General features: G+C 36.9%; 1 long non-coding RNA gene across 1 annotated transcript; it reads right to left on the reverse strand.

The window, feature by feature from the left end:
* Positions 1–312: 312 nt before the first annotated feature.
* Positions 313–10190, reverse strand: LOC137483527 (uncharacterized). Its single transcript, XR_011004499.1, has 2 exons — positions 9588–10190; positions 313–1266 (listed from the first exon to the last, which is right to left on the reverse strand). It is a non-coding gene; the product is annotated as an uncharacterized lncRNA (long non-coding RNA).
* Between the last annotated feature and the right edge of the window lie 228 nt (positions 10191–10418).

Genomic DNA, 10418 nt, shown 5'->3' on the forward strand with positions numbered 1-10418 from the left:
TTATAGGAAACTTTTAGGAGTAGGGTCCACAGAGAAACAAAAGCTTAGCCTCAGAAGAAAAGAGGGGACATTGGAGCAAGAGGGGACATTGGTGGCCAAGTTCTCACAGCTAGGTGACAGAAGCACAAGAGAATTGAGGTTAGTTTACAAAGATAGTTTATAAAGATATCAGCATTTAAAAATAAAATTCGGAATGCTCAGAGACAGCATTTCTAGCAGCAGGATTAAAGTTAGTCCACTCCTTAGGCATTATTTGTCAAAAATATTACTGTGTCAGGAGAGCAGTAATACCTATCACACATGCGCCAGAGACTTTAAATGAGATTGATTCTATTAACTCTACTAATATTTGTTTTAAATAATGGCAAACAAAGGAAATATTTTCATCTTGTCGATGGGCCAATTGTGTAACTCTTTCTGTGCAGCGCTCATAGAATGACATAAGACAGCAATAAGAATGTAGTCAGGTAAAAAGAAATTTGGCATTTTGAAACCATCTTAACTTTAGTCATCAGCGACAAATATTCTGTCAACTGTGTTTGGTGCTGAAGAGCAATTATTTTTTGATCTGTCTGGAGCTTTCCAAGCTGAGCATGGCTATTTTGCTGTCTGGCACATAAAACCTCCAGGCTAGCACGTAGTACTTATAAATATACAGTGCAGCAGGGATTGCTGGAGCAAATATTTTATGTGTCTCTCTCACTCTCTGGGCTCCTTCACTTACTTTCAGGACTCAGGATTGCTGCAGAGGGAGTTTATCTGTGCCTTCTTTCTGGCCTTTTCTGTTGCAACATTGACTGGGCTACAAAGGGGCAACGTGCCTATGGTCACCATTCTACTAAGAAATAAAAGATCAGGCCTGGTGTATTCTGCAGAGTTCAAAGGACTCCTCTCTCCATTAAGTGGAACCCAGCTGCAAGAGCTTGTTTCTGTCAGACATTCCCAAGTGGAAATAGTGGCTTGTAAGCAAGAAGAGAATCAAGAATAAAAGAAAAGGAAACTTGTTCTCTTTTATATTGACTATCTTTTTGTCCTAATAACCATACTAAAATATGTTAAATATAATAAATATCACAATCTTCCATACAGTAGTGATCATCTACAAAGACAGCTGTAATTTGTTTAAGACAAAAAATTGTTAACCCAGTCTTACTTATGTTTCCATGCCTGATGCATATGAAATTGTGACTTCACATGCTAATTATTTGCTGGCTGAGCTTCCCATTTCTACTTTGCAGGATCTGTCCTGTATAGCACATATGATACCTTAGGGAGAGGGAAAGAGAAAGGGAAGAATGAGCACTTAAGTATCTAAAGAACGTTTTATTGCTGATTCTCTTCTACTGTACAAGAAAGCATCTCATATTGCAGGGTTTGTGGATAACCTCTATGCAAGATCCTACTCCTCCTCTCAATGCCTCTGGCTTGTGTATGCAGAAATCATCATGAGCAGAGAGTAACCCACATGGTATTTAACTTCTGGCACTGGTTGGATTTTCTTCTTCGGTAAAAGGGAAAACATACTACTGAAAAATAGCGGTCACAAATACCTGAACATAAGGGCAAGTTTCTTTTGATGCAGAGACTAGCCCATACCCTTAAAAGTGAGGGATTTTATAGAATTTCCAAAGCCTTGGCTGTATTTCCTAAACAAGAAAATTGCTTTAAAATCCTTAAAAGTGAGGGATTTTATAGATTTTCCAAAGCCTTGGCTGTATTTCCTAAACAAGAAAATTGCTTTAAAATATTGCATTTATCTTTCTTTCTGTCTTTATCAATTGTCAGACTCCTCTACTTAATTCATTAAAATGTTAAAGTCCATGCATTGAGATTACACTTCTTAGAGTAAAAAGCCTGGAAAAGGAAGAGGTAACATGGCTAAGATTGCTATTAGATTTTTTCTTTTGATTAGCCTGTATGATTTATGACAGATAATTTGTCTCATAGAAATAAATTATTCTTAAGAAGAATAGAAAAATAAATTCAAATAAGAGATACTGCAAGTATAGGCAACAGAGATAATGTCTTGATTGCTAGTGTGTGAATTTAAATTTTGCATTTTTCAACTTTTTTACATTTGTTTTTTTAGTGTTAGGATTGTGTTGTATAGGAATTGCATACATGGCAACAGCTAAGTTAAGCTTAGTTTATCTGTTAATCATGATATTTGAATGATGCTGAAAGTTTGGATTATCATTACGCATTCAGCACTCGCTGCAGACTATGCTTGAGTCATAGTTCTAACATAAGGACATGGCTCACTTTGTTAGTGGCACTAGTGGTTTATTCATTCCTACTATTCTCTGAGCACTTTTACATTCTTTGAACTTTCTTTGAAGCCAAGATTTTGCACTTTGATCTGGTTTATTTATGTCCCACTCATACTTCACTTCTGCGCAGATCTTCTGTTGTACTTGAACTCCAGGGAACTTATACTGTATAAAATTACAGTCTCAGTGTTGGAAATAGTGATTTGAATGGTATATGATCAGATTGCAATAGGTGTAAAAAATGGAACTTTAATCACACTTGTGAGAATTCCCACATGAAGGAGTAGATTAATTCAGAAGTGTCAAGTCTTATGAATGAAGTCTGACAATGATATATAACCTCAGGAGCAGAAAGTTTCTCCTTTCTAAAAGGGAACACTTTTGGTTATTTGATATATTTTGCTACTTATTACAAATGAAATTCACTTCACGCAGGGAAACAGTTGCAGGATTAGCCTTAAATGTGCATTTGTAAAATGTAATTCCTTCATCTGATAGAGACAGTCCCAATAAACTCAAAACCAAGGAAAACTTAGTCACCATGACAGGATAATCTGCCAAGTGTATCAATAATATCTATGGGCATAGAGACAAACCTTGAGTATTCAGCCGATATGGAGCCCTTCAGACATCAAGGGATTTTCAAAAGAAGTGAAAGAGATGTTGTCTGACAGGGTGGTAAAACTTTACTGGATTCATCACTTTGAACATCTTTAACAAATATATTGATGACACCAATGACTAAACAGCACCAAACCCCGACATGATTTCTGTTTGGTAATTTTAAGGTATTTCTGGTAATTATTTCCAGAAATAAAGAAATTATCCCTTTGGAATAACATGAAGGCTAGAAGTGGACATGAATACAAATGTTAAATTTTCATTCTGGTCAAACAATTCCCTGTTTAGTGGTATAAAATTCCCTGTATTACTAGGCAAATGAAACCACCAATATGATTTGTTTACAAAAAAGTTCTTGCATGCTACCAAGCTCCAAAATATTGTTTATATTAAAACAAAAGAAAATAAGAAATTAACAGAAATCCAGTGGTCAAAATGTAGAAGTATTGGAGAAACATTGAAATTTGTTTATGACAACTCCTCTAGACAGAGTTCTGTATTTCACCTTATTTTATCCATAGGCAGCATTGTCCTTGAGTAGCCTGCAACAGAAATTTACTGTATGCAGCAATTCTTCCATTCCTGACTTCCTTATTCAAAGATTTTTTCAGGCCAACCTGTTACCATCCTTTAGGAGGTAATATTTATGCAATTTCTCTGGAAGAGTTCTCGATTCAATATAAGAGCTCTCAAGTCAACATATGCTAAAATATAAAGAACAGATTTCAACTAAGAACCTCAACTTTACACAAACTGCAAAGCAAATAACCAAAATAGTAAAATTATTGCCTCCTATTTGCTGTCTTCTGATACTGGCTTCGCCTGTTCGAGAGTACCCTGACAACCAGCAGCTGAGCTCACACAGATGTTCAGTGCTCCCAAAATGTTATGACTGCCAGCCCAGTCCTCATAAGAAAGTGAATTATAATGAAATAGCAAGAAAATTCCAATCACATCTATTTCCTTAAGGAGGCGCCTAAGTGACAGAAAGGGTAGATGCCACCACTTTTAACCACAATAAATCTTGTTTGTAGAGATGAAAAAGCAGGACACGTACGAGTCTTCTGACCTTGCTGAAAGTAACTCATTCCTTCCTTCTGACTGTAGTGCTGAATTTTAGACTCCTTTAATTTTCCAGGTATTGAAAATACTAACTTTCCACTTAAAGCAGTTACTCAGGGAAAACTTTTAAGTCTCAATAAAGTCAACAAGTCTAATTTTCAAAGTAGAGGGCCAACAAATGTGGCTATACTTATAATACTCAGTGTAAAATAAATACAAGAATGTAAAATAAATACAAGAGTTCAACTTATAAGACCATTCAAAACAAAATTCCTAATTTTTTTTAATGATAAAAGTCAGTTTCATACCTCTTTTGAACTAAGCATGCCAAAATTCACACAAAGAATTTACTTTTGCAAATGTTTTAAGGACACTTCATCATAACCAGCCTATAGTCTCACAAATACAGTCTTTACCTGTGTGTCAACATACAAAGAGCCATGTAGCCACATGAGCTTGTTCGCTGAGCAGCTTTGCACTAAAAGCACATATGCATGAGTATGTGTGCAGAGCAGGCTGGGGAGGGGGGTTTGCATTTCAAACACTGAGCAGGCAAAATGGCAGTAAATGCACAAGAAAGTTGAACACCCTTTGAAAATTCAGCCCACATAATTCAATCAATCACCTAAAGATCTATTTGGTCCCTTCTCTAAATCGGTTCTTTGTTCAGTATACCAAATTCCTCTAGTTAAATTCTTAGCCATGGAATAAGAGACAGGACAGGAAGTGCATAACTCACAGTAGGAAGGGCTCAGCTGTCACATGTAATTGCTTTAAATTGTGGCTTTAAATCTACCCTGCTGAAACCTTTTGGAATGAAGAGCACTTAGACTTCTTTCAGAAATAAAAGGCAACTTAAATCTCCAAGCATTTCAGTAGACAAAAATTAATCTTGATGCAGCAAACTTCAGGGAAATACTTTTCTTCCTATTGAGACCTTATTTACTGTTCAATGGGAATGCAGAAAATAATTGCAGCCACGCACCACCATCACACATTATATGGTACAATCTCTATCAGCATATATTGGAGCACCTTCCAGCCTTTTGTTGTTTTAAAGGTGTGGTTAATTCTCAGCAAAGCATTCTCAGGTTTCATGCAGCTGGGAAAGTAAATAATTCTCAATTTTGGTGCAGAAAGGTATTCAAATTAGTAATTTGTTTTAAGGAAAATCAGGAGAGTGAGACACCAACATTACCCTGCTTTTTCCATCATGTGTCAAAAACATCTAGCTATTCCGACAACAGAACTGCAGATAATTTTCAAATTCTGCTTTGCTGGAAGATGAATCACTATTTATGTTAGAACAAATTTAGTGTGTTCAGCATGTAACAGGTTATGAAAAATTTTCTTAAACTATGCTTCACAAAACACTGTCAGAGCACTAAAATTAAGAGGTGTAGTCTGTTGACCTTGGCTGGATGCCAGGTGCACACCAAGCTGCTCTTTCCTTCCCCCTTCCCAGCTGGACAGAGGAGAGAAAATAAGATGGAAAATGACTCATAGCAGTTTACTAAACCAAAAGCAAAAGTTAGTGTGAACACAAGCAAACAGCTAAAAAACGTTTGTTCTCTACTTCCCATCAACAAGCAATGTCCAGACACTTCCCAGTAAGCTGCACTTCAGCACATGTAATGGCTTCTCCAGGGTAACCACTTGATGGGGGGAATGTTGGGGAGCCAGCAGAGATGCTGTGCCAGCACAGCTCAGCAGTACCCAAAACACTGGTGTGTCATCAACGCCTTCCTAACTACCAATGGAAAGCACAGCACTGTGAGGGCTGCCATAGGAAAATGAACTCCATCTCAGCCAGACCCCATACAAGAGGACAATATTTCTTGCTCCTCATTATTGAGAAGTAAAACATTCTGCAGATCTTCATAGCTAACAGGATTTTGGCTATGCTTATTATGGACACAAAAAACCAGCATGCAACCAATACTTCTTCAACATGTATGCCATGTCTAGTAGCTTCTATTGTTCTGAACAGACTAAGTATGATCAGAATTTAATTCACCATTAAAATCTTGATGATATTTGAAATGATAAATAAATGCATTGAAAAGACAACAATCAAACTGTCAAAGTAAGAAAATATGCATAATAACAGCATTAATAAGCCACAGTCTTTTAAATGGTGCCTATTAACATCTGAAATCTTTTGCTGCCTTTTAGAAGTAGGCTGTTGCATTTAATTTTTAATCCCAGCTTTGCTCTTTCAGTGCTTGTCAAGGATTTGGTATCTCATCTTTTTGGGAAATATTTGTAAAAATAGACCACGTCCTTTGTTACCTTTTAGCTAAATATCATAGTGTGTCTATGTCCTCTGCTACAGTGAGCACCACATATTTCAGACAACTTTTTTTTTTCCCCCAAAATTGGCTTAAAATTTATGATGTTTGAATTTAACTGAACCAATTTAAATCAGGCATGGGGGAATGAGTAATGAGAGGTTATGAAGGGCAAGACAAGAAGTTAAGTATCACTTTGTTTGTGAAACTCTGCCTCTGAGAAAAAGCATAATTCCTGCCTTAGTTCCTAAAGGGCCAGAATAACTGTCACACTAGAATTCATGATTTTTCTTTTCCCAGCCCAATTATATTGTTGAAATTAATTCAGCGATTTGCACCAGGAGATTTACCATCTCTTTTATTTGTTTGTTCCTTAGCCAGCCACATACAAAATAGGCCTATTCCAACTCTGTGGTCTCTGATCCTTATCTAAATCTCCCCTTTAAAGGACTAGAATTAATAAGAAATAGTGTCTGGGTGCTTTTCTAGTGTGACGGTGCTTTCCCCAATGAGTATGACTATGAATGTAGGAACAGAGTGGAAAGCTTCTCTGTTCTCTCTCATGAGTAAAAATTTGGCTTAATACAAACATGATGCACACTTGTCACATGCTGCTGCCCACTTGCTCTTCACTGCTAAACGTTTAAGAGACTCCACCACGCTGAGTGGATTGGGAATGCATCAAAATATCTCATTCCATTTCTTGCTTACCCCAGGTATCGTATACAAACAGAGAAGATCTAAAGGGAATACTACTAGCAGCCCATTGCACATAAATATACTTCACCAGTTTTATGTCAGTTTCAACCATGCCTAAAGGGAAGTGTGGAGAATGCTAGATACCTAATTCTTTATTTTGGTATCTTGTTTAATCTTATTTGGTTACAAGGGCACTGATGGGATACCTGTTAGAGAGAGCATAGCAAACTCATGGTTGCGTCTGTGCGCACCAACTGTGTGGTGACGGTTTGAAACTCCATCCAAGATCCAGAAGCTTTCAATGCATATGCTTCAAAAAGGTGAATTAAGAAATACAGACCAAAGAGTTTGGAGAGCTGGGAACAGCTCCATCTCAGTAAGCATACAGCTATGGTAATTTGTAGTCATCTTTGTAGGCAAGTCAAATGAGGTTACAGGTCCACAGAGGAATAAGAGTTGGTACAAAGAAAGTGTTCTATTAAAGGCTTAAGCCACAGTCCCAAAGAATACTGATAATAAATTTAAGCTAAAAGTCCAGAACATTCCAACTTGAAAACAGACATCTGAAGAAGCAAAACAAAGAGACATTTTTTATCATGGTATAATGAAATAAAACACTGCTTCCTAATAGTTTTGCCTCTGACAATTTTACAGTAGATGTTTTAGTTCTTCCATAGTGAAGGGCTGTTTTAAAGGAAAAAATATGTGTTAAGATATGGTTTTATAACAGAAACCCAAGTAAAGTATATCTGTATATCTGTCTTATCTGTTGAACTTTTTGATTTTCTATGCACCACAAGAGAAGCGCCACGGAAGTTGTCACAGGACTCCATTTTTAAGGCAACAGTGCGGGAAAACACAGGTAAAGAATATCAGCCTAAGTAGTAGATGTCATCAATCTAATTTTATATCACTGATAAGATTAAGGTTGGCTTATAAAAACAGTAGTATTAACGAAATGCTTCTTCAAATCTGGTGATTTGATAGATAAAGACCATATAGTCAGGAACTAGAACACTACAGAGTTAGCATGGTAAGATTAGATATTTTCAACGCTGGATAACAGTCTTGAAAATATAATTGTTAATAATAGATCATCAAGCATTTTTTCATGGAGTCCTGAATCTTTTTAATGTGCTTGTTGATAACCTAGTGAGAAACAAAGAAAAATTGGTACTGTAGATGATGGCAAATTAAAAGAACGGTATAAAATTATAGAGTCATAGAATAAGCTGAGTTGGAGGGGACTCACCAGGATCATTGAGTCCAGCTTCTGACCCTGAACAGGACAGTCACAAGAATCACACCTTGTGCTTGAGTACATTGTCCAAATATGTCTTAAACTCAGGCTGGTGTTGTGATCGCTTCCCTGGGGAGCCTGTTTATTGGTCCAACACCCTCTGGGTGAAAAATCTCATCCTAATATCCCATCTAAACCTCCCTCAACTCAATTTCATGTCATTTCCTCTGGTCTTACACTGGTCATGAGAGTGAAGAGATCTGTATGCGCCCCTCCACTTCCTCTCATGAGGATGTTGCAGACCACAGTGAGGTCTCCCCTCAGTCTCCTCTTCTCCAGGCTGAACAAACCCAGTTTGTTCTGACCTCAGCTGTTCTTCATAAAGATTCCCTTTGAGCCCCTCCACCATCCCTGTGGCCCTCCTTTGGACATTCTCCAATCTTAGACCACTAAAACTGAACAGACTCAACCAACGGGTGGTAGGGACACAAAAACCCACTGTAGAGTCTGATATCTAGGAAAGAGCCAAGACTAAGATTTCTGAGAGACTCTCATGAAAAGTAGCAACACTGAACACAGTAGAGGGGAAATCATAACAATCAACAACACGTGTCTTTTAAGTGGACTTAAGTGGGATCTCTATCAGAATAGCTTGCCCACTTCTATATTCCCACCTCAAGGATTACATTAAGAAACTGAGAGGATGGTGGCAAGTGGTAAGAGCAAAAAAATTACTACTAGAGATTTTCCTAAGGAGTATATTGAGTACAAAGGTACAACATGGTACTATCAGTGTTATATATCTGCAAGGATTCAATGGCTGTTAATTATTATAGATCAAAGTACAACACAATCTAATGACCAGCACAGCAAGGTTCATTAACTTAAAGTCAAAACAACATTTTTTTTTCTTTAAAAAGGTGAAGATAATTTTTCATCACCTCTCTTACTTTGTAGCAAATTTGGTGGTATATCATTGTGATTTTTAAATTAATAGTGGCTATTTTTCCCCTCTAAAAAAACTTCCAAGCAAGAATTACCTCAAGAAAGTTTTCTAGGTTATGTGGAAAGTAAGGATATAATACAAAAAAGATTGATCCTGGTCCTATAGTCAAAGTATGAATTGATCTGCATTCATAACTGAAATTAGCATGGCAATAATCTTAATCAGACTGAAAAACTCAGTTCCCAAATGCACTGGTCCATAGAACTTGAAACATATCCTCAACTTCCCCAATATATATGTAGTTTTTAAACATTTTTGGTACGGAAGATCTGGCCTGAATGTTATTCACTAGGCTATTTCAACCCATTCATTTGCACTTTGATTTTCAAGTGATCAGTGAAAAGAACATATCTTTCAGACTAGAGAGACAAAATGCACATTGAGGAGTTTACACCCACCTTAACTTGATTTTCTACCCTAAAGCAACAAATATTTTCATGAGCTACAGAATTACTCATGACCTGTTTCCTACAGGTTACTTAGCTTGGTCATTGTGCCCAGCTCCCTCCCTGAATTGCTTCAATTTAATCCACAGTGCTGGAGGCAACACATTACAGAAGACAAGAGAAAGCCTAGATGTGTACTGATGGGCTCAGTGACAGGCTGGCTAGCCAGCACATAAATGCCAAACAACAGGACAGCAGCCAAGGCTGGCACTTTACCTCAGTGTGAGCACTAATTGCATCCCTCTCTTCTCCTCAGATTCTGCTTTTGACAAAGATTTTAAGAACATTGTTCTAGCTGATATTTTTCTATCCACTTTTAAGTTTAGTTGCGGTTGGCCAGACAGTTTAAAAGTTACTACATAGGAATTGACAGTTGAAGAGAAAGTCAGTGTTACTATATAAGCTTCATTTCCTTAGGAAACCAAGCTAAAAATGTAAATGGGGATTCAAAGCTTGATAGTGCCCTTTCAATAAAAAGAATGAAGCAAGAATATATGCTTGCTTTCCTGCCAGAGGAAATTGCTAAAACAGGCATTTCTTTTAATTTAAAGAACAGACTGCATAGAGTTGCTATTTTCCCAGATGCTGTAAGAAAAGCCCATTGACCTTCTGGTCCAATAGAAATAAGTAAAAGAAAATAAATTACTGTTTAGTAGAGTGATCTCACAGTATCAATCCTTAACCTTTAATTTCAATTATAAATTAATTATTCTGCAATCAGCTTAGGTTTAATTCATTTGTTCATCTCCTTTTTATCCTTTTTGCTGTGTATTGCAAGAGCTT

The sequence above is a fragment of the Anomalospiza imberbis genome, chromosome 1 (assembly GCF_031753505.1).
Source record: "Anomalospiza imberbis isolate Cuckoo-Finch-1a 21T00152 chromosome 1, ASM3175350v1, whole genome shotgun sequence".
In the NCBI taxonomy this organism is placed as follows: domain Eukaryota; kingdom Metazoa; phylum Chordata; class Aves; order Passeriformes; family Viduidae; genus Anomalospiza; species Anomalospiza imberbis.